Source organism: Aythya marila (genome assembly GCF_965140915.1).
Source record: "Aythya marila genome assembly, chromosome: 5".
In the NCBI taxonomy this organism is placed as follows: domain Eukaryota; kingdom Metazoa; phylum Chordata; class Aves; order Anseriformes; family Anatidae; genus Aythya; species Aythya marila.
The window spans coordinates 32,393,313-32,417,786 of record NC_139046.1 but is presented as its reverse complement, the minus strand read 5'-3'; the positions used below and the strand labels follow the sequence as shown (position 1 = coordinate 32,417,786).

The window sequence follows — 24,474 nt, the reverse complement described above, 5'->3', positions numbered from 1 at the left end:
GATGCTTGTTACAAGGGTAATGATTATGTTCAAGAGGATGAAATATACATAAAGCGACAGAGAGAAAACCCTTTCCACTTTATGTGTGAAGGTTTTGGATTGCAGCTGGAAGTAAGTGATAAGGAAGATAGCAGAGCTGGAAATGAGCAGCAACCATCTTGCCTCGTTTCAAGCACATTGTGCCCCCTTGGGACATTAGGGAGCTTTCTGGTTTGGGAAGGCTGGTAAATGGCTGGTTAGTGAACAGAAAGAAGCTGTAAATCCCTCCAAAAACATACACTGCATGTTTATTAAATAAAAAGTCCTCATGAATGATGTATGATCAAATGTCCCTGTATTTCCTGTCAACAAAGCTAATTGAAATAGCTGCTCACTGTACAGAAATGCTTCTTTCCTTCTTTTCGTGGCTTCATCTTAATGTGTGCTAGCTAGAAAGCAGCTCCTTCTTAGGGACTGGCAGTGACCTTCAGGGCCAATAAATGGGAGAGGTTTTCAAGCAGAAATAAGCATGTCATTACATTGTTCCCTGCCCTTTTTTTTGCAGCAAACCTAGATGCCCTCTAAAGCTACCCACCAATACAGCACGGAGCATTAGCTCACGCAGTGCTTTTGAACTGAGGAAAGTCTTAAAGCCAGATTAACTTCACTCATTGTCAGCTCTCAATATGGTGTCGTGGTTCCGCTCGAGTGGGCAGCCGAGCTCCACCACAGCCGCTCTCTCACTCCCCCTCCTCAAAGAGGAATGGGGAGAAAATATGTGAAAAGGGCTCAAGGATTGAGATAAGGACGAGAAAATCACGCAATAATTATTGTAACGGGCAAAACAGACTCGGCATAAGGAGATAGTAAGATTTATTGCCTACAACTAACAAGCGAGAGAAGTGAGAAAACAAAGGAAAAAAAAAACCAAAAGCACCTTCCCCCCCCATCCACCCTCTTCCACCTCCTCCCCCCGAGCGGCGCAGGGGAACGGGGAATGGGGGTTATGGTCAGTCTACAGCACTTCTTCTCTGCCGCTCCTTCTCGGTCACTCTCGTCCCCTGTGCTGTGGGGTCCCACCCACGGGATGCAGTCCTTGATGAACTGATCCGGCGTGGGCTTCCCACAGGCAGCAGCTCTTCCAGAACTGCTCCAGATATGGGTCCGTACCACGGGGTCCATCCCTCAGGAGAAAACTGCTCCAACCTGGCTCCCCCACGGGCAGCAGCTCCTGCCAGATCACCTGCTCCTGCGTGGGCTCCTCTCCACGGGCTACAGGTCCGGCCCGGAATCTGCTCCGGCAGGGGTCTTCCACAGGCGGCAGCCTCCGTCAGTGCAGGGCCACCTGCTCCACCGTGGTCTCCTCCACGGGCTGCAGCGTGGAACCCTGCTCCACCGTGGTACTCCATGGGCTGCAGGGGGACATCCTGCTTCACCATGGTCCTCACCACAGGCCGCAGGGGACTTCTGCTCCGGCGCCTGGAGCACCTCTCCCCCTCCTTCTACACTGACCTTGGTGCAAGGCTGTTCTCCCACTCCCTTGACTCTCCCGGCTGCTGTGTGTCGCAGCGTTTTTTCCCTGTCTTAAATATGCTCTCACGGAGGCGCAAACAACATCGCTTATTGGCTCGGATCTGGAAAACAATGGGGCCCTTCCCAAACATGGGGCAGCTTCTAGATCTTTCTCACAGAAACCACCCCTATGGCTCCCTGCTACCAAAACCTTGCCACGTAAACCCACTACATATGGTCATGAAAATGGTCAGCAAAATTAGCGAATATAGGAGAGGAGGAAGGAAGGAGCCGTGGCTGACCACCGGTCCCCTAACAACAGCTCTTTATGCTGTCAGCTTGCTTTGAGGTGAGGAAATAAACTGCCCTGGGATTTCAGTGCTACCAGGGGAACCTGAAGCAAAACCTACTGAGAAGTGGCCCTGGCTGACTCCAGGACTGTGCTGACCTGCCCTTATTCTTCGTGACTGTGAATGGTTTTGAAAAACTTCCCTGTTTAAGGGAGAGAAGTTAACCAGCTGGAGAGCAATGAGTCTGGATCCAGGCTTTTCTTATATGGTTGCTTTAACAAAATGTATCTCTTTGTTAATTGAATTACAAATGTAATTAATTTTATTGAATAACTTCAATTGGAATGAAGACAGTCATGTGGAGAAAATACCTGGAAGTAATGAACCTAAATTTTTTTAAGCATTTTGAGTTAAGGTAATCCTTAGTTCCAGTACACAGAACAAAAATCGAGTTCAATTAATTCTGTTCTTTTAGGCTGTATCTTTAAAATTCTTGGTAGCTGGTAACAGAGAAAAATATTTTGCTTTGCCTTTCCTTTTGCTTTCTTTGCTTTAGCTGAGTTTGGAAGCATGAGGGTTGCTACAGTGGCAAGTGATGAGCTTGTCCCAGTGCTTTTTTTTTTTTTTTTAAATAATTATTTGCCTGTCATTTTCAATCCTCTTCCCTAATTCTTTCTGTGTAACAACCCATACGCATTTCCTCCATCACCCGGGCATCCTCTGCCTCTCCTCTCCTTTGCTTACTGATTCCTTTGCTTTTCTCTCAAGTGTGCTTATTATTAGCCTGTGCTGACTGGAGTCAGGAGTGTGCATGTTGCTGTTTAGAGACTTGACTAGTACCGTGTTTTATAGTCTGGGGCTACTCCTTGCAGAAGGATTATATAATAAACTTTTAGAAAGCATCCCTATGATTCTCTGGTACAATCGTCATCACCAGACTGAGGGAACCTGCTTTGTAACATGTCAGCATAGCTCCTTACTTTGATTTATATTAACTGAGTAGCTTTATCTCCTCTCTGTGGATTTGCAGACTGACATGCTACAAAATGTCTCTCCTGTCTCTGACTTTTGTTTCTTCTCCTATCTGGCTGTGTTGGGATACAGAAGAGATTCATGGGTTGTGATAGGGTTATGTTAGTGCTTGGGTGCTGTAATTACCTACATAAAACTGAGCTGCTCTTTGAACTGAATCACTGCACTCAAACGCTGCTTTCTGCTATGCCAAAAAACTACGTATCTGGGTTTTCCTTTTTTTTTTTTTTTTTTTTTTCACTCCATATCAAAACAGGTAGGATAGTCTGTTTGCTTTACTTTCTCAAGACAGAAGTATGTGCAACCAACACCTTTCAGAGGGGATGGTAGGTCCTCCGTTGCACTGAAGCAATCCCAATTTTCAGTTTTGATTCATAACTAAAGAAGTTGTAGTGTGCACTGAGAAAGAGCAGGGCTGTTCTCTTCTTCCATTAAATGTGCCCTCCACCAAAACAAATGAGAACAGAGAGGAGGCAAGGAGAAAGGAAGCCATAGACCTTTCGAGCAAGAAAATGATACCGTTCATCTTGGTTCTAATACACTGTTAAGGAATGGATGTGATGATAGTGTTGGTGTTGGAGATTTTAATCTGATAGTCTCTAGAACAGATGAATCTTCACTTGTGTTTCTTGGCAGCGTGGTTCTGATCCGCTCCAGTGAGGAAAGAAGCAGCTGGGATTTTGGATTGCCTTTTGAGACGGTCAGGAAAAGTGTAGTTGCAAATCCACATGGGTTGGTTGGTTTGTTTGCTTTTTTTCTCTGCCTGAAAACAAAAGTTATTTCCTACTGTTTTTCATCCATATAAAACCAAAGGAACTGTAAGGGCCAGTAGACATCTTTTCTAGCACAAAATGAATTAAAACCTTGTTTCTTCCCTCTCCCTCACTTTTTTTGTACTTTGTTTTCATATGCCTCAGCTTTTCTTCCCAGTGTACTATCTAGCTGTACCTCCAAAATGCATCTTTCAGTGCACAATGCCTCTGACTAGCACTGAAAGAAGGAAAGCTGAGGATTTGCAAAACAAAACCCAAAGACAGCAACATCAACAGAACGATGTTCTGCCCTGCTCCCTTCCTTCTTATTTCTTCTAACCAACCATTATTTCTTTCTTCAAAACCTTCCTTTGATTAATTCATCTTCTGTAGTGGTGTCATAAAACCAGCTGTGAACCTCTGCACTACCTGGAAGGAGTGCTAGTTCTGCTGAGAGAAGTGCTGGCTCTTGGCATGTTCCCTCCGTGCTTGGAAGCAGGCGGTGCAGAATATCCTCTGGTGACAGCCAGCATGGTCTGTGGCCCATCCCCTGAATGCAAGTGTCAGCGCATCTGTTTGTTATACAATTGCAGTGGGAAATGTGACTTGAAGATAGAGGAGAAAGCTTTGTGCAAGACTTCAGAGAGACCGTGCTGCTTGGCAGGGCGGTTGGTTCTCCTTGCCAGCTCGCTGCCACGATGCTACGCGTGCCTCTGGTTCCAGTAGCATTGTATTGTGTCAGCGATGATGGCATTCATCTCCTTCTTTCAGCAGCCTGTAACAATCACCGGAAAGGGGATAAGAAAATGGAAAATGTTGTTTGGAAGGGAGAGATAAAAGGTAAAGGAAAGGATCACAACTTAAAATCCTTCGTGATTCAGTAGTGCTGCAGCATTGGGCAATGTGTCTGTGTAGTCAGATAGGACCTTCACCAGGTGCTGGAGGTTATTTAACACTTTTAATTTGCTCTGCTGAGGTTGACTAGAACTTAAGAAAACTCCTTTATTGAGGTGATCTAGCATTTCAATATGGTTGGTACCATATGGTACTTTCTTTTCAGTCCCAGGGAATCTCTAGAAGGTTGTGAGAGGTGAGAAGATGTTTTATTTCACTGAACTTTCACTGGTCTGAAATGATAGGAGCTCCTGCAGCGAGCTGCTGAGGCACTGGAGAGCATTATTTTCATTATTTTGGGTAAGGTTAGGCATCTCCCACTTCTCCTTCCTTCTGCTGAGGTTTGCTGGAAAAGGATGAGCTACAGTGAGGAGTGTTGCATTCAGAAAGTTCGTTTTTCAAATATATTGTGCTGTATCTGTTTGAATTTGCAGAAAGCTTGGTTAAAGCTTGTGGGGGGGGGGAGGCTTTGTATACCTCCACTGTGGGGTGACAGCGTCCCGGTGCCACAAAAGTAGGTAATGGGCTTTGGGTGTGGATGTCAGCCACGAGGATTGTCCTCTTGGAGCAGTGTGGTTGGAGTTGTTTTGACTGGCAGAATTTCATAGTTGTGAAACTGTGAGTGGGAAGGTTCCTGGCACTGGGCACAACCCAAAAGCCACTCAAAGCACAGGTTCTTGGTAAGGTCCATGAAGTGTTTTTCTCCATCTGAGAGGAAAATGAGAGCACAAGTGCCAGGTGCCAGTTCTGGAAGATTTTGTTATGTCACAGAAACAGGGCGCTTTGGATGGTGTCTCGTCTGTGTTTTTTTCTCCTGAAAGGTGATGGATCCACTCAGGATCCACTCAGTTGTTCTCTAAACATTTTAAAGCTTCTCTCAGATTCTCCCTGTCATGAAATCCCTCAGGGAGAGCTAGCAGCTACAGAGAACCAAAATGGCAGTGCCTTGCTAGGTGTTGCCTAATTCCAAAAACAAACCTCATCCATCAGAGTTCTCTGAATGCCACAATGGGATTTTTATGCTAGATGTGTATAGATGTCCAGTTTTAAGAAGAAATAAGACATGGAGAAGGATTTTTTTTTTTTTTTGGATCTTCCAGGCTTCTCCATATTTGCTTAAGGTACTTCAGACTTGACCTAAGAAGAGGCAGTGAGGTAGCTGGATCCTGCGTTGGTATTTTTGCTGGCACAGCTAGGAGCAGGGTAGCTCTGAACCGCTGCTGAGGTTTCATAAATTGGAAGTGAGAGATACATTACAATGAGATGAAGTTGTAATGCCCTGATAGGTATTGAAGAGGTGGTCCTGCCGTACGTTACTTTCCCTGTTAGTATTCTGCCTGCGTTGCGTACACGAATCTGTAATCTCCTGAAGTCACTTCTGTTATCTTAGAGATCGTGAGGCACAATGCAACAAGAAAACAGGGCTAGAAAAAGGGCACAGGATTTCCAGTCAAGGGAACTAATTCTGTTCCTAGCTCTGCTACTGATTCTTTGTAAACTTTGGCACATCACTAAATTTTCTTGGCTCGATTTCTGTATCTTTAAATGCCACCAGTCCCTGGAAACAACTCTGGAATAAAAATGTCTGGTGCTTTCTCAGGAGGGAACCTCAGGGTCACAGTTGTATGAGACCCAGTTTTTATATGACAGCTGTGCATCCATATGAGATCCCCTGCATTAGCAGAAACTAAATTTAAGAGCTGCTGAGTGCTCCTTTGAAAAGTCATCCTTTCCCAGAGATTCGCTGGGTTCTGTTACGTTTGATCTATGTCAAGAATGTCCTGATTCCTATTGCTCTGAGACTGGCGTTTTGTAAACTGAAGTTTGTTTTTTCTTGAAGGACACTGCCGCCTGTGCTGCCTGGTCCCTCTCCTCCGCTTCTGCTTTTGCTGGCTGAAACTTGCACAGCCTTCCCTCCATCCCTTCCAACTCTTATTAAATGCAGTTTATCTCTCTGCTGTTAAGTAGTCTATTGATTCACTTTAGAGTTTATTAGATTATTACTGTCTGGGGTTTGATTTTTTAAAGCAGTTTTTCAGACTTGTATGTGTCCACATGTGAAAACAGATCAATGAGCAGGGACAATGCACAATTATTTACATGGCTACAGCCGCCACTCTAATGTAATATTGTCATTTAAATGCTCGCTGTGTATTCAGACAGTGAAGGTCTGTACTGCATGCTCTGCAGTGTTGGAGCCCTAGGGTAATGTTTTTCATAGCTGTTTATTCCTAAATACTCTTGATGGAAATACAAATACCACTGAAGCTCCATATGTGGTTTCAAGTACTGGGAAAAGGGGGGGATAGAGGGGCCTGTATTGTTTCAAAAATGGCACTAAAACTTAAAATGTGTCTGAAAAAGAATGTGAAAGACGTTGGGTCTGTTTGCGAGGAAAGACTGATAAAACCAAGTACAAAATTGATCTGCAAAGCCTGCAAGTTTATTTGTAAAATTCCCCTCCAGCAGAAGCTTAGACACTTGAGTGGAAATGTGCTGCCAGTGCTGAGCTTAACCCTTAGCAGCCCAGGAGGTCTCGGGAACCCTTTACTGTTATCTTTGCAGGATAACATCTTTCTCCGGCTAGGGAAGGCAGAAATTTCTCATTAGTGCCTCACAGTTGAACAAATGCTTTGCATTTCTCCTGTTTCCAAGAGCACCGCATCGCTTGATGTTGTGGTGGAGCTGCGTCATGCACGGTGTCAGATTTTAATTGTGCTGGCAGGAATCAGACTTCCTCTGCTGGACCCGTTTCATTTTCACCAGCTGGTGGGGATAGTGGCAGGAATTTGGGGATTACAGATGTGCATTCAGCCAAAAAGGAAACGAGCCAAGTTTAAAGGGACATTGTTAACTTCTATCCCAGGGGCCAGGTTTTTATTTTCCTGAAGATATCGAGATCTCCAAAGCCTTTCCAGTGCCATAGGTCATCACCCTCCCCCAGTCCTGGGTAATCTGTCCTCCATTAGGAAAGTGGTCGTCTAAAACCCTTCAGCTCACCAGAGTGACATCGTTGCACCAGAAATGACTCCACCTTTTCACGTAAAGCCTCTGCTTGTTTGTAGGTGTGTTTGGTTAGGCAGAAACCTCAGTTTGGAACATCTCTTAAACATATACCAAACCCCTACTAATGCTGACTGAACATTTACCGAAGTGCTTCACGCTTGGGGCTGCACTCTTTGTATAGAGGAAGAATATGAAACTATACACACCATACACAAGACATACAAAGCTCTACACAACTATACAAACTATATATATGTTCAAAGGAACAGATTTCATAGCTATTATTATGACCCAGAACAGTTGGTGAGGGCTCACAGTTTATTTGTAGGGTAAAGTCTCTTCTAAAGAGCTTCTTATTTGTCACCTTGCTTTTTTAACTGTTTTTTTTTTTTTCTTGTTTCCTCACTGAGCAGTTCATTTTGCAAAACAAAACACCCCCAAAACCCACCTAGTCCTATTGTATACCAGATTTTCTCTCCTGTCATACAGTGTGCTTTGTTTTCTGTTAGCATGGTGCTGCATGTAGGGCTCTCCAGCACCGCCTCAGGTTTTGCACTTCATTGTCCCCTACCTGTGGCTTTGTTTATATAAAACCAAGGGCAAACTGTTGATGTTATCCAAAATAGATTGTGTCGCCTGAGGTGCGCGGTTCTCATTTAGGGTGTTAAGAGTCGCCTCTCTGTGCGCCGCGCTCCTTCTGCTTCTCCCCTTTTCCGCACCTGCTTGGCTGGAACAGTTTCCATAGCAATAACCTCTTCAAGTTTTTCCAGAAGTGCCACAGGAATGATTTTCTATCTCCTCCTCCTCAACAATTCAGGAAAATGGAGCTTATTACAGGTACTTTTTTGTCCTCGGTGCCTCGATGGGAGCCTGGCGGGGGCACTCCGCAATGCCAGGTAAAGCTGCCTGCCGCGCACAACTGCTCTTCTGTGATGAGGGGCCCAGCTGGGCTGCCCACTGCTGCAATTTGCCTGGCCTAATGCAGGATGGCTTCCCTCCTCTGTTGACTCGGGCAGCAGTGCTTTTATGCCGCTCCGACTTCATAAGAAGAGCGAGCAGGACAAATGTAAAAGAAAACGAGGGAAAACTATTATATATCCTAAGGAGTAAGAGCCAATAATTCAAGTTGCCGTCACGTTTCTTTCTTCTGGCAGGCATGTGAGATGCTACACAATAGTTCAACTTGCAGCTCAGTAGCATATGGGAAAATATAAATCCCTGGAGAAAGCACGCATTAAGCAGCTGTCTGGAAACCCTCAGGAGTCTGACAAAAGGGGGAGGTGGATCTTAGCATGTGACAAACGGTGATTATTTTAAAAAGCACCACATCCAGGGGCAGCTACCAGCTTGTAGTTTCAAAGTGAGAGGTAGGAGATGTCAATGCAGCAAATCCTTACTTTGTGACCTGCTAGACCAAAGCAAAATGAGCTGCTGAGCTTAGGTATCCATGCTAGTGATGTCCGAGCAGTAGTCCTGAGGTACAGCCCAGGCCTGCATCACTGGGACTGCGTATTTGGGCACTGCTTCAGTTTCTGTATCGATGAACAAGCTATTATAGGAGGAAATCAGACAAAGCTGTGAAGTCTTCCGTGGTGACATATGTGAAAATAGCTCCCAAGCACAACTGGGTCAACTTCATTGCATTTCATAGGTTTGTCTAACAGGGACCTTGGAAACAGCTGATTTTCTACGAAGTACTGTCTGAGACAAGAGTCTGTTTAGCCTGTGCTTAACATCCACAGTTCGAATTGAAATAATAGGACATAGCTTTGTTTGCATGCTCCTTCCAGGTTTGTGAGCAGACAACAGCAAAGGTGCAAAGTCTGTGGGAGAAGCCTTTCTCTGGACACAGGAGACGAGCCCTATCCCAGCGCTAAGATGCTTTATGGCCTGCATTTGGCCTTGGAGTTTTACTCCTTACCTGAAGTTTGCTAGTCCCTTCGCTGTGTAGGCTTTCTATTTCACTATTTGTTTCAGCCTCAAAAAGACGTTTTTGAGTGTTTTAAAATACCCATGTTGTCATTCCTTGGTTATCAGAGCTTTCCTTCCCTCTGTTTTCCCCACCTCAACCTCAGTTGTTTAGACTTTTTAATAATTCATATCCCTTTTGACTTCACACACTTTCTTGTGCTGCCTGTGGTGCTCAGTGAGAAATGTGCTCTTTGCTGAGCTTGAAAAGATCAAATGAGAAATTAGTTAAAACCAAGTAGGTGGAGGGTATGTTTTACCTGATAATTGAGGTACTAAACACACAGGTGTTAGGGCTCCTGTAGCAGCATGGCCACAATGCCTGTGCTAACTTCATCACGGGCTGATTTCTCCACTAATTGTGGATCCTAGCTTTTTAGAAGTGAGTTGTTGATGAAGAAAGAGATGGGGAAATTCAAATTCTCAATTTCTGTGTATTACACTGTCGGCTGTAACATTGTGCCACTGTGTTTTGCATACAGTTATATGCACAGACTAGTAGAGGGAGGGTTGGAGAACTTCCTTTACTTGGAAATCCCATGTAATGCTTTCTTACAGACTTTAAAAAAAATATATCATTTTGACAACCTAATCTTGCAAAAAGACAAAGTAAGAGTATTTCTTCAGGAAAGTGTCATAGCTGCATACATACAAGATTTGGTTTTTAATTATTGCTACACCCTCTAGCTATAATAAAAGACCTGTCAGCATATTCATTCTGTCCCTATTCATATTCAGAGGGTTGGAAAATAGAGGTTTAGATTCATTCTGGATTGAGGTTAGGCAAGCAAGGTCTTTTCTTTGGCATAATGACTTTCAACTCGGTTTGGTGACTGATCAGTTCAGCTGTCTGAATTGCGTATGCGCAAAGAGAAGCAGGGTTGTGCTTTTGCATACATTCAATTTTCATATTTATAAATCAGAATCTGCCTTCATTTAAAAAATGAAGTGTCGTTGCCTTCAGCTTATAAAGAGCAGCTGCCACCTCCATTAAAACTTTGAAATGTTCCCTTGAGAACTCTGAGAGTGCATCTGTCTGAGCCTAGCAGTGGTCTGAGCTTACAAGTAGGAGCGAAGTGTCCCTTATTACTTGAGAGTTTAGACAATAGATCAAAGACTTGAGGTTTAAGCAGCTATCATTCTTGGATGAGCCTGTCTGCATGGGTAATTGCAAAGTTCTAGCTGAAAAGGATAGTCTTGCTGTTGCTCAACTTAGAGTACTGCTGGTGACTTTTTTAGAAGCAAAACTGGGTCCTAAACCTACCAATTATTTTGCTAACGTAAGGAAGACCTCAGCTAGGTGTAGGTGTCTACACATCATGGATATTTTAAAATTAGTTTATAACTATGTCTTCCTCAACTACTAAGTCTTGCTGTTGCCTGTACCTCTCGTCTTGCAAACCCTAGTCACAAACACCCTCTTGTGCTCCAAGTTTGAGTTGAAAATCAAATCAATTTTAAAGACAGAATTTTTTCTAGGTTGGAAGAGACCTCAAGGTCATCGAGTCCAACCTCTGACCTAACACTAACAGCCCTCCACTAAACCATATCCCTAAGCTCTACATCTAAGCGTCTTTTGAAGACTTCCAGGGATGGTGACTCCACCACTTCCCTGGGCAGCCTGTTCCAGTGAAGACCTTTTCCTATGGACTATAGCACTTCTATCCCTTCATATTTTCTGTGTGTAAAGTTGTTCGTTTGTGTAATTTCATGGTGTCTTTCAGCTTTCTGGGTTTCACGTCTAATTAATGAACTCCCTTGGCATCTATGTAGGTTGTTCAGCTCTGAGCTCATTATTGGAACCTTCCAAATGAGGATTGTTAAATGCTCTGGAGAAAGTGGTAGGGTGATTTTTTTTTAATTCTTTTACAAGCAAGGTCATCTAGGTTGTCTTCTTGCATCTTTTCCTCATTCTTTCTTTTTCTTCCCCTCCTTAATTTTTGAAGATCTTCTCAAAGAGTGGCACGTGACAAAGAGCCGTGGTGCTCTTGAGCAGTGAGCAGGATTGCATTCTTGCCCCCCAGAGCATGAGTTCTTGTGTTGATCTTTCTAGAAATAGGGTTACCATGTGTGGCAAAACTCCCATGCCAGAGAATTCATCAGTGACACCTGAGCCCACCCTCTCATCCCATCTCCAAACCACGCCAGCAGAAGTGCGATGGTGTTTGAGCGTGTGAGTTTTGGTCTTTAATACCACAGTCTTATGAGGCTGATGGCTTCATATGCAGTAAACAGCTCAAATTAGTGCTGTTTGGTCAGACACGTTGGCTGCGAAATAAGCATAAGCGCCGATGGAGAGTTTGAGCTGTGACATCAGTGGATTTCACCTTGTGGATTGATGAGTGTTACCTGGAGCTTGGCAGCAGAGGTGAGGTGGTGACAGCAGTGTCTGCGCCTCAGCTCCAAGCTCTTCATGTGTCAGCGTCTGCTTGGAGGCCAAGGGAGGACAGAGCAGCCCACAGGGCAGGCACAGAGGTATCTCGGCACAGGGGATCAGTGGAGTCACAAACTGGTAGGTGTCAAACCTGCACAACTTCCAAGTTCAAGTGTCTGACTGCACTTGAATTCTCTCCCCTCGGGGGAGAAGAAAAAGCTTTAATTTATGAAGTGTCACAACACATTACAGCACATCACATCCCAACACGCCGCTGCATGGAGCTGACATTTGTTTGCTTTAATTCCTCAAAATAGCTTTTATTTAGAGCAAATGTTCCTTGTTAATTCAAACAGTTCTCATTTTCCTGCGCTCCGCACTTGCCAGTTCCCATGGGGACAGTTGTTCCTGTAGTGCTCTGCCCTATGTTGGTGAGCTGTCAGGCCTTGTCAAGGGCTTTAATTATTTTTCTTATTAGTAATGGAGAACTTCTTTGTTGCCTCCAAACCCAAATACTCACTAGGCAGGGTGTAGTGGTGATTATGCTTTTTAATTTTAGTGCTCTGACATACCAAGCACTTCGCGGTTCTGATGGGAACAGGGTGGAGGGGTTGGCAGGGGAGCAAGTTTCAGAATTTCGGTAACCTTCCTGGATGAGGCACTGGCGGACAAACTCCAGGGGGTGAATGGGCTCGTCCCTTTCCTGAAGCTGCCCTTTGAGATTGCTTTGGAAAACTGAAGTTTGTCAGAAAATCATTGGGCCTGAGACTTAAGCAGGACTGATGTCCTGCTGTGGTGGGTGCTGTGCAGGCACAGAAGAGGCAAATGCTTGGTGAACTACAGAAGATTGTAGCTTTTGTGTTGAGCAAGGAACATGTTCAGACCTCTAATTTTTTTGCTTGTTTTGTATATGTGTTTTGTGGGAGGATGCGGAGCAGCTGTTGTCTCCTGAGAATGGCAGTGGACATTATATGAAAGGCTAAAAAGAAATGGGAAGGGAAGCTCAGTCACCCATCCCTTAGCATGCAGTACATCTTGTGCTTCCTGCATGAGCGACTTCAGTACAGGTACAATATTCCTGATCTCGGAATAGGCAAAGATTGCGATGTAGTTTATTCTGGAATTGCTCATCTAAAACTTGCCACATCTGTCTTTACCCAGAGATTCGGTGTGACTTCTGCTTTCCAAAAGATGGGCAATAGCTCTTCGCACGTGTCCATTTTCTTTGGGGAAGATACGTGTCTTGCCTGTTTGACAATTAGTTGTTGGACTGTGCATGTGGACTTTTGCCCTTTTTAAAACAACTTTGGTAGTTGGGAAAGTTCTTGGAACAAGACGGATCTTTGATCTTTTTCAATTTGGAAAAAGTAGATAGATCAATTGATTGTCAATAGTATTGCTCTTTGTTTCCTGGAAATCTTTTTCCTTTTCACCCAGTCTCCTTCACTGTCCTTCATTTTGCTGTGAGGGGCGAGCTGGAGCTGCCTGTGCTCGGAACGGATTTCTGCAGCTCACTTCTCCGAGTGGTTCAATACATTACCAAATCCCAGGTCTATGTTGCAGCAAGCCCTGTGTCACACTAGCTCTACTGGAAGCTGCAGCTGTCAGAAAGTGTAACTACAGGCAAGGTGAGAAGAGCACTAAGTAAGTAGTGGGAAGCACTGAAGTTCTTCATCCTTCCTGCTCTATGTGCACTCCTGGAAATGTTTCTGCTGTTTCCTCTCTTGATACTCAGAGCCATTTGAAAAACACAAAATGGAACAATTTCAAAATGACCAGCAAGCTTGCAGAAGTTAAGCATAGTAAGTGAAGGAGTCTCCATGAAGACCTTGTGTCTGTGGTGTCACCGCAGATTACTATCTTCTCGGCTTTGGGAATCACAAAGAAATTAACCTTTCCGCAAACAACCCCTCATGCAAACAGATCTGCCTCGACCTCTGAGCATATTTGAGTACTCTCCTTGAGATGGAGCAGTGGCTGGGGCTGGTGGGGAAAGCAAGAGCTTGAGAGCTCAGAATAACATCAGAACAGCTTTATTTTTAGAAACGTTTTCCCTTATGGTTGTAAAAGCTAAATGAGTAAGGGAGATTGTTTTGGAAGAGTGAGTGGGGGAATGGTGTGAAGCAGGAAGGGATAAGTGAGCAAGCAAGTTGGTCTGTTGATATGGGAGTCTCAGCACAATCAAAAGCAGTGTTGATGTAATTTAATAGCAGTGTGTGCCTCTTGCCTTCCTTTTCCTTGCCCGAAACCTATTTTCTTGCATTACGTTGTAAAGTAATCTGCATACATTTAATTGTAGATTGTCATGGGTTTTTTTCATAGTGTCTCCAGATGTCTGTGTAGGACTTGGCTCCTCTCCTAAAATCAAAAGCAAGTTTGCAAGGAGACTGAAATGTGTTGGACCAGGCTTTGAGCGTTGGGAGCAGCCCTTTTTGAGGAGGAGGAAACAACAAGAGCTACTGTGACTCCGAAATTACCAAAATGAATTCTCACTGTGAGGGGAAGGCCTAGCTCCATTGGCACCTTCCTCCCAGGTGTTAACACCACAGTGGTGGACTGCCTTTAAGCTGGGCTTAAGGGATCGTTCATGTACAAGCACATGTAAAACTTGTGCGTGTTGTTTTTTCTCTTTAACAACACATTCTTCTTCCAGTCTGTCAGCACTTGTATGCAGCTGATCTTGTCTGAAGAAATATCATCCTCTTCCTCTGAGCAGAAACCCAAGTCTCTTTCCCCCTTCCCCTATTTCTATCCCTCGGTGTTCTCTGTATCCAAAGGTAGAATAACATCCTCAGTAGAAACTGCAATAGCCCAGTGTATTCCTTGCTGCTTTGTGCTTTCTTTTCTTCTCGTCATGGTGTTTTTTTTTTGTTTCAGGATCATTATTTATGAGTTAATATTCACAGCAGAAAGCTCTTTGAAGTGCAAAGAATGCCAGGGTTTTCCCTGCTTTTGGGCATGGAAGGCTTTTAAATAAAGTTTTGACAATTTTCATTTAGCATACAAAAAAAGCCACAAAACCTCTCAGCTAATGAAAAACAATATTTGAGAGGCTACTGTATTACCCATTGAGTCTCCCATAACCCAAGAGCCGTGGCAAAACCTCAACCAGTGTTGATTTTCTGCCTGCAAGGACTGTGTGTAAAACTGATTTTGACTGTGTTGTGCCTTGTGTGAGACACATCTCTCTCAGGGGAGTGTGTGACACTTCTGCCCCACGCCTGCCTTGCATTCCTCGTGTGATTTAAGTCTTGGCTGTACCCTTTAGAGCTTCAAATAGGATGAATGGTGTGTGGTGTGTATATAGCTCAGGTGCATCTGTTTACTTCCCATCGTACCAACAGTTGGTTCCAGGAGGCATGGGTTGACTTGAGGCGTTTGATTCTGTGATACCTGTCATGTGTTGTCTTGCCAGTGTCTGAATTTGTCATCCTTTAGGATGAATGATGGATACTTCTGTGTGCTGTGAGGAAGACGGTAGAATTGGATGGGGTGGAGGCAGAGGGAGGAAAAGTCCCTCACTCTGCAGAGCTCTGGGGGAACGTGTAGAGTCTGGGTATAAGGCATTACTGGTACATCTCCTCATGACACAAACACAATTAGAAAAGTTGTGAAAGAAATTACGAAAACTGGGGAGAAAGGGAAACAACTATGGCAGGTCAAATCACCGAACCATGGTGAAGCATCTGGTGCTTCATGCCGCTGCCCTTCTCTCTTGTTTTTTGGGTCCCTGGAAAGGTTTGGAGCCAGATTTCCTCAGTTGCTGTGCTCAAGCTCTGTTAGGCAGAGCCCATGGATTCAATTCATTTTGTGGTCTCTGACCTCTTCCAGGATTTGTACTTCATTCTCACCCAGCCTTTGCTGCTTGTTATAAGGGATAATGTGAACTTTCTGGAAAGCTTTCTCTTCTAATGAGTTGTTGGTGTTTTTTTTGGTATTGCCTGGTGCCTTAATGTATTGCTTTGCCTTCAGCCAAAGAAAAAGGTACTTGAATTAAAAGGAAGGAGCGATAGCAGTCAGAGAAGAGGGTTGTTATGTACCTTAATGTTTGCATTCTTCGGAGGGATGCTACTGTAGTTGGAGAAACTAATCTTTGCTTGCATAAGTAGACAGAAATGCTGGCAATTTACAGCATCCGCTCATACCCAGATGTCAACTCACATTTCCAAAGAGAATCATCAAGTCAGGAGATAAACAGCTGGTACAGGCGAAAGGAAAATAAGCTTGTAAGTGTTTAAAGAAAAAAAAAGTGTTAATTTTTATGAAGTGTAGTATGCTGGCATCTAAACAAATGAAAGTTAACAGCCAGGAGCCGGGAATTGAAAGGGCTTTCTTTTTTTTTTTTCTTTTTTTTCTTTTTTTTAACATTTGAGAATTAAAGTCTTGATTTCTCTCATGGTCGCTTCAGAGCATCACCATGTTTTTGTTTGGATTTCCTCCTAGTACAACTTAGCATATGCTAGTGACAAAATGAGAGCTAGCCTTAGCGGGTTTTAGACATTCCTACAACCTGATCTGAAAGTGCTTTCATCTGGCCCAGCGACTGGAGTGGGACTGCACGTGCCTCTGATTTTAGGTTTTCACCTGATGCTCGTGGATATCTCGGCTGGCGTGAGAGCCTCAGAAGCTGTTGGCATCAGGGGAGTCAAGGCAAGCTTTGGGTGTCACGCACAGGGAGCTCAAAACTGAGCCCGTGTCTTCCTGAGAAACAGGACATGTGGCTAAGCTGGTAGGCATTGACCACTAGGTTATTAAACAGCTGTATGTAAAAGCAAAGTGTTTCTGTGGTCAAAAAGCGCGGAATCGTAGCTGCAGGGAAACTGGGGACCGGGATTGATGCTGAAGGAGCATCTAATGCGGCGTGCTGCCTGGCAGCATCCTTTGCCGGGAATGAGGCACAGCAGGGCTGCTGCCGGTCTGCGGGCATCTGTACAGGCAGGCGGGAGAAGGGCTGCATCCTAGCTGGGTTGAAAACAAAGCAGAATAAACAGGTCTTAACCAAGCAAAAAAAAAACATCACCACCAAAAAAAACCCCTCACACCAAGCTGTAAATTTTCTACTCCATAAAGGAAAATAAAGTGCAGAGTATTTACTGTCCTCCTCCCTCCCTCCCTGCTGTTCGTTCCTACTCCGGTCCTCTAATGCTCACAGGGCCTAGCAGGGTTTTATGTGGAAATCGTTGGGATTATCTCCCAATTTTTTCTCAGATAATTCAGTTGAGAGGTTATATAGAACTGAACGGTTTGGAGACTTGGAATCGCTAAGCTGGAGGCTTTAAGATGCTCACAAGCTCCTATCCGGACAGAACAGTTCGATATTTATTGGATGTGCTACTAATTGGCTGAAAAATCCATCACCCCTACTTTTTCTGTTTTTTCTCAAGGTTGTTTTCTGAGGTTTGGCAAGGGCAGGAAGGTAACCAAGTGTCCCAGCTCCCGGAGGTCTCACCCCAGCCACGTGTGCTGAGAACCAGTGGGTGATTCACACCGTGCCTTTCTGCTTGGCGCTTCCTAAATGAGCAGAGAGGGTTGTAGAGCAGAGTAGGTGACCATGCACGTAGAAAGGCAGACAGCACGGCTCCAAAAGTAGGCATGGAGGCATATTTATGCGCGCCTGTTATTCACAGAAGGTCTTCTGGTTAGTCGGGGCACGGCGAGCAAGCACGGGTCCCCTGCCGCTGCTCATCCCCAGCAGCAGCGCCCTGCCGCAGCTCCGTCCCGCATCCCTCCCAGGAACAGCAACCTGCAGCAGCAACCTTGCCTCCGCTGGTGTCTGAAACAAATAAATTGTAATGAGATGAGCTGTCTTAGCTGTTACAGTATTTACGGGATAAATAGTTTCCACTTCACAGCCATCAATACCTCCGCCCTTTAAATCCATTAGCTTCCTGACTGCTCCGCGCTGCCTTGGTAATGGGCTGACACTGATTTAAGGCTAGAAAAACCCCGTTTAGAGCCTGCATTAGGGAGAGTGAATGTAAATTGTGACCACACCATTTGGTCTGGGACTAAAGATGTCTGCAAGTGACAAGTTTCAAGCCGTGAACTGGGCTGGAACAGCGGCGGCGCAGGATGTTCTTCTGGTCTCGGCTGGAAATTAGCAGGGAACTCGGAAATTAGCAATGCTGGCTTTGCAGAGTCTCTGTAATCTTAAACCTCTAAGCGTGGCTGGTGTGGGCTGCTTTGTAGCCTCAGCTAAAACCTTGCTCTGCCCTGGACCCCCGTGTTTGCAGATGCTGGGGATGTTGGCTCCCTGCAGCAGTGAAAGTCTTGCAGAAAGATAAATACTTTATTGGAGCTGCCTTCAGTTCCTCTCTTGGACCTGTCACAGTAGCATCAAACGGTTACTATTTTTAATCTTTTGTAGCTGATTGGTGACTCTCTTTGCTTCCATTCTGGCTTGTTTTAAAAGAATTGAAGCAGACTTTACTTATTTATTGATGGCTGGAAACGAATACCCTGCAGCCTCCCCCTTGCATTCCTGGTGCGACTGAGAGAGAAGAGGTGGAGAATCAGAACAGAAGATCTATCACATTCAGCCTGCAAGGCTATTATTTCAGCTGCCTCAAAAATGTTTAAGTTTTTGCTGCGCGTTAAAGCATTGGCGCTTGGATTTTGTTAAAGATGGCACAAGTGGAGAGGTTTTATTTGAATACCACCCACATGATCTTCGGGGATTTATACACAACAGAATATGAAGCTGCTTCTCGTTTTTGCATATCACAGACTGGCCTTCTTATCTCGTGGTGCAGGGAGTGTATGTATTTCAGAGCCTGGGAGGGAGGAGAGGGCGAGCAAAAAAGGAGAGGTGCAGACTTTTTCTGTTCCCCCAGTATATTTTGTGTGTGTTAGGTAAAGCCTCTGCAGCCAGATACAGCTGGACGCTGAGCGATGCCGGCTATGCAAGGACAATTCAGCTGCGTACAGGCTGGTAATAGGATGCCATTTCAAACTCTTTGGCCTCTCCACAGCAAGAGATTGAGTCGTGCTGTATCCGTGGGCAGTGATTTTGCAGATGGAAGCGTGTGACCCCGAGCAGCTAATACAAGAGCAGCTATTCTGACTTCATCCTGCATGAGCAATCGGCACTGAACCCGTGTTCTGAAAGGCACGGACCTCATGTAATTCTGCTGCTGGTGTCTTTCTCCTGAACCTTTCGGCTCCTGCTCAAATTGTTTCAGTAAAGTATATAGGACAGGCAGTGCGAATATGATTTCTGACACTAACCTGCAGTACGCAGAGAGGGACAGTCTGAGTGTCTTTTTCTACTTGTTGCCTTGCCGTTATTACAGTACGGATAGGTAATTGCCGGTCTCCGTCAGAAATAAGCCTCATAATTCCATTTGAGGGAGAGCTGTATAGAGAAAATGTAAGGCAGGAACCTGAGAGACGCAGCCTGGCACCTCCAGGATGTGAGAAATGCAAGGGCAGGTTGCTCTGCAGCCGGCAACTTGGCTTGGGCGTGCTTCTGGAGTCAACTAGGCTGGTGGCTTTCCTGGGGGGCTCTTCGTGCGTAAAGCAACCAAGCTACGTCGAGCATCTGTTTCATTATTAAATCATTATCGTTAGCTAATTTCTCAAAGCCCAGTCAGTGGAAGGAGGGAAGCACTGTTCTTTCCCTGTGTGCGTACCTGCAGGTTACTTCATTTTTGTTGGATACGATTAGTCTGTTTGATGGTCGTTAGCTGAAAAACAGCAAAGTCATTAAAGGGCCGTAGCTGCCCTCTGGAGCCACTTGCTGGCTGTTGATAAAGGTAAATGGCAGCATAATATAAAATATAATCTGATCACCGCATCTAATTACAGACAAGAGTAAGCGGCTAAAGAATGTTTCTGCAAGAATATTATAATTGTGTTCATACAGCATTTCCAACTTGAAAGCTGTGAGCAAATATCGACTAATCCTCCCGACAGCTCCCGAGGGTGGGAAGGTAAATCTATTACTGTTTATTAAGAACTTGTTTCAATTAGTTTTAACCACTGTTAAAAGAACTATGAATTGTTGAAGAGATGAACAGCACTTGCCTTGCAACGATGTTGAATATCTTGGAAGTCCAAGTACTGAGCAGCATTTCTGATAGAAGAGCATCATTTGGCTGGAATTAATGCTTGGAAGCATCAGAAAAACGTCTATTACTTTTTATTTCCATTAATCTTTAGTGTCTTATTAAATGCTAAATATTCTTATTTGGTAAATATTTAGCAGGCTCTCTGGGGCTTTGTAGAATGTACTGTTTTCAATAAACATGCACGGCGCTGTATTATTATTATTATTACTACTATTATTATAATTTCAGGAAATATTTTTCCATGCAGCATAAAACTGCAGACAGTAGTAATGTCATTTTTTTTTTCACATCACAGAACCATTGCAATTTTGTTCCTTTAATCGGTAATGTTCTCTTCCAGCCCCAGGTTAGGGGGCCAGGGATGGAAATTATACACAAAATCATTAAGCTTAGCCTAGGCTCCTGCAAGGCACAGTATGTTGTTTTCACTGCTTCTATTTTGGGGTTCTTGATGCTAGGGATTGATGCTGCTTGTCTGGCTGATGGCCCCTACAAATTTCCACTGATAACAGGTCGCGCTGTGGATGCTCAGACCTTCCACTGCAGAAGTGGCATTTTCTGTGAAAGGCTATGCTTGGAAATACAGTAATTTTCGAACTTTCCTCTCATCTTAGACTGAAGAATTCATTGTTCTTCTTTGAATGTGTGTGTCTCAATGGCAGGGTCAAAGACGTGAAGTCTTTCCTTAGTCTTTGTTTTGCTGGGTTTTTATTGTGGGCTTTCTTGGCAATGGTTGAAGCTTTAGTCCAAATCTGTATCTAGAGTATAGGCCAAAAAATTGAATATTCTATGTTTGGAGGAGAAAATGGAACATTTTTATTAGTTGCATGAGAACTTGGCTTAGCTTAAGTCTGTTCAAGCTTCTGAGGATTTATGCCCTAGGCGATCTCTTAAAAAAATGCCTTTTTTTTTTTTTTCTTTTTTATGTACATTATCACGCACATCTATCATCTTTTTGGAACTATCCTTTCTATGCAGAAACCTGCTGCAAAGCTGTAGCGTGCGTAGTGTATCCCATAGCATTCGCAGCGAATGTTTTCTGTCATTTGGTTATATAAAACTCCTGGCTTTGACTCAATGCTTAAATAGTTTTCAGGTGCTCGCAATAGATGGCTGAGTGTCCTGTGCCCCTCTTCTGCTCGTGTTTGCTGAATGAGGAGCTGCTGTTTGTCACTCGTTTGGCAGGCTCTCGGTGCCCATACGCAGCCTGCATTTAATGTTAATGGGAGCTGCATGCACACCGAGCCATCCAAAGAGCCAGGTTCCTCCTTGATCTACGCTACTGGGTAGTGAATGCCTTGTCATAGTGCCCAGGGTGGCCTTTCACTGCCCAGAAATTCAGTCTACCGTGCTCCTACTGCTTCAACTGTGCCTAGAAGGTGCTCAGGTCCCTCCCCTGGTCTGACAGGTGAAAAGAGGTGGTAGTGTATGAAAGACAAGGTGTGAAAGGTTTCCTTTAAAACACACACACACACAAAGCCCACCTTATATTGTATGTCTGCTTGTTAAAAATTGCCTTTCTTTTTCTTCCATGTCCCTCAGTAAGCTGAAACGTTTGGACTGGGTAGAAATTCTGCTGGAAGCTGCTTGGGAGCAGAGTCAGCACTTCTCGCCTAATCGGTTCTCTTACAATTTCATTTCTCCTACCAGCTTCTTTCAGAAAAGTATGTTGTTGTGTTTTTTTTCCCGTGGTACAATACAGTATTTCATCTTTTGGTCATTTTTGTACTTTACCTGAATTTCCTTTCTATGACAATTCCAGCCCTTAAGTGTAAATTCAGGCGATCAGGCTTTTTGGTGGCTTTTATTTTTTATTATTTTGTCTTCGGAGGCATTGATTGAGACTCCCAGCTGAGGCTCTAGGCACACTCTGTGTGCTGCCTGCTCCTATTCTGTTTTTTTGTTGTTGTTTTTTTTTTGGCCTGATAAGTTCTTGTTGCTTTTAAATGCCTGAGTAGCCCTGGAGTTGCTTCGTCCGAGTTGGTTACGGTGATTTTGAGACAGAAGAGGCTATTTTATAGCCCCAAGTGTGCCTGAGCACAGCTCCCAGGGGAGCTGTTGACCTGCTCCCTGTGGGCTGGCTGGCAGGACAGCAACTGGGGGTCTTAATTGAGCATTGTGCATCTTCTATGGACTAACCTCTGCTCTCTTACAGGACGTCATTTAGGCATATTGGCAAGCAGCTTTGGTTATAAGGAGTGGGTGTGTATTAACTGGGAAAGTGCTTTGGCTCACCTTCTCTCCTTCTATGAGCCAATTAGGCAGCTGCCTCCCTGTTGTTGTAACTGCAATCTGGGTGAATAAAGCCCGTGGTTAACCATAGGTGGCAGCAGCTTTCTAATACTGTTATTATGTGTACATGTTGTTCAGTTTCTCCAAAGCCGAGGTGATGCTTCATTCAGACCTCGGCGTCTATTCTTCTTTGTTTAGCTGAAGCTTTTTTAGCTCCAGCTTTCGTAGGTAGAAATCTAGGCAGCCGGACGAGTCACTGATACTTTGAGAGCTTTCCTCCTCAGAACAGGACATGCTCTAATTGTCACGCTCCTCGGTATTTATTCACTCTTTGTAACTTACACCTATTTCCAGAACCACAGTTACAATGCTCAGGAAGATTTCTGGCTGCTCTCTCTGCTGCGCCCTCACAGCTTTTCTTGAACTTGGCAGAGGCGTCTAGCTTCCTATGCCAGCATCATACTGATGTTGCATTCCCTGTAGGCATCCCTTCAACCAGTCTGCAGGCCCTTGGGGACCAGTGCATTGCTTGGAGGGGTGGGGGTCTGTTAAAAGCAACTAAGAAAAACAAACCGATTGTTCATGGACTCAGGCTTGCTTATAATATTCTGCACCCTCCCTGGAAAATGCCTTTAGGGGTCTCTAAATTGCAGAAGGCTGAAAAATACTGAGTAATATGCTGTAAAGAAAAACAAATCTGTGCACTAGGAATCAGCATTAAATCTGTCAGTATTAATGCTACAAATATGCACACTTTGAACAGCAAAGCACGCACGTCTTTTAACTGTGCTGTAATGCATTGGATCGTGGGGGCTGAGGCAAACATAATAGATGGTGATGGATGCTCTGCTGAAACAGAAGAAGCATGCGTTGCTCTTAGATCCCCTGAATTGAACCAAATTATTTTTGTTTTATTTGCCAGATCAAAACTTTGCACTTTCCTCACACCTGATTTGTCGTACATGTGCTGTAGGCTGCTTCCCAGACTGGTGCACAGGGCTCCCTGAGCAGTGTGGCAGAGGCAGCAAAACAGGGGTGGCAGCAGGACTCCAAGGTCTCATACCTGAAGCTACCTGAAGGCATTTTGAGAAAATTAAATACTTGGGAAAAGCCAGTCTATCAAAAGAGAATAGCTCACATTACAGAAACTTTCATGGGAAGAGTATCCAGTTTCTAGGAAGGAATTTCAAGTAAGACTGGAGAAACTCTTCCATGTTCAGTATTCTCACTAGAGATGTAAGAGATCAGATTTCAGCTTCTCCCTAATTAAGACCAGAGCCTGAACTTCATTTTCCCATGCTGGGTGATGTCCTGGCCAAAGACCTGTTGGCCCTTTAAGGTGGGGTTTCTCTTGTTGGTCTCTCTCAGACGTAAGAGCTTGAAAAGCCTCTTGGTTTCATTCAGAGAGGGAACAAAAAGAAATGTATGAAATCCTGGAGTGGCACGGGATGAAAAAAGCCATTGCTGCTCACCTGTAGACACACTGTGTGTTGCCATCTGGGCATGTGTTGATTTCTGTAGGCTTTCTTTCAGTATCCTGGCAGATGAGCATATGCTTGTTCTGCACAGTGCATAGGTGAATTTCCCCATAAGGATCTTAGTGTTAAATGCAGCTGCACAGCTTTTAGTACGCAGAGTATCTGTTTAAAGCTAGTTTGGTTATCTTCCCTGCATAGTGCCAATGAGAGTACTTGAGATTTGAATCAAACCATTCCTGCACAGCTGAGAAGGTAATGCCTCCCATTCCTAGGGGCTGGGTCTCTCCTTGAATCCCCAGTGATACTGTGCCATCCCTTCTCATCTTGCCCCTTTCACCACCAGTATTACCCATAATAGCTTCATCCTACAGTTAATTAAATGTCTGGCCCATGATCCTTCCAGCTGTTGCTGTTGCCTAGAGGTGCTTCCCAGTTAGAGGGGCAGTGTATTTTTGTGTAGTCCAGGCTCAGGAAATGGTGGTTATCAATGAGATCCAATTCCTAAGTTAGGATTTTTTGCCCACTGATAGAAATTATAGAGCCAGAACACTGCTCGTTCTGTTTGCAGTCATTGTTCCCTCTTCTGTGTTTGTTTGCTGTATATACTTTTGAATGGAGACTGTGGTGGGACAGCGGATGAATGCAACCATTAAATTTTGCTGGAAATGATGAAATGAAAGCACATTTTATATTCATACCTGGTGCATCATTCTCCCGCCTCTACCTTCCGGCCCATCACATTCCAGTCTATTTCGGAGATTTAGATGCATTTAAGTCAGATCTCCCATCCCAGAGTACAATCTACATCCAATTATCAACCCTTAGGGATGCATTAGATGTAACTATTATATCTTCTTCTGTCAATAAAATTATAATCGCAGAATGCAC

At 44.3% G+C, this 24,474-nt stretch overlaps 1 protein-coding gene across 1 annotated transcript in view; it reads left to right on the top strand.

Annotated features, from left to right (window-relative positions):
- Positions 1-24,474, top strand: part of LOC309878339 (transmembrane protein 263-like) — a 191,966-nt gene that overhangs the window by 99,683 nt on the left and 67,809 nt on the right. The gene's annotated exons all lie outside the window — the stretch shown is intronic.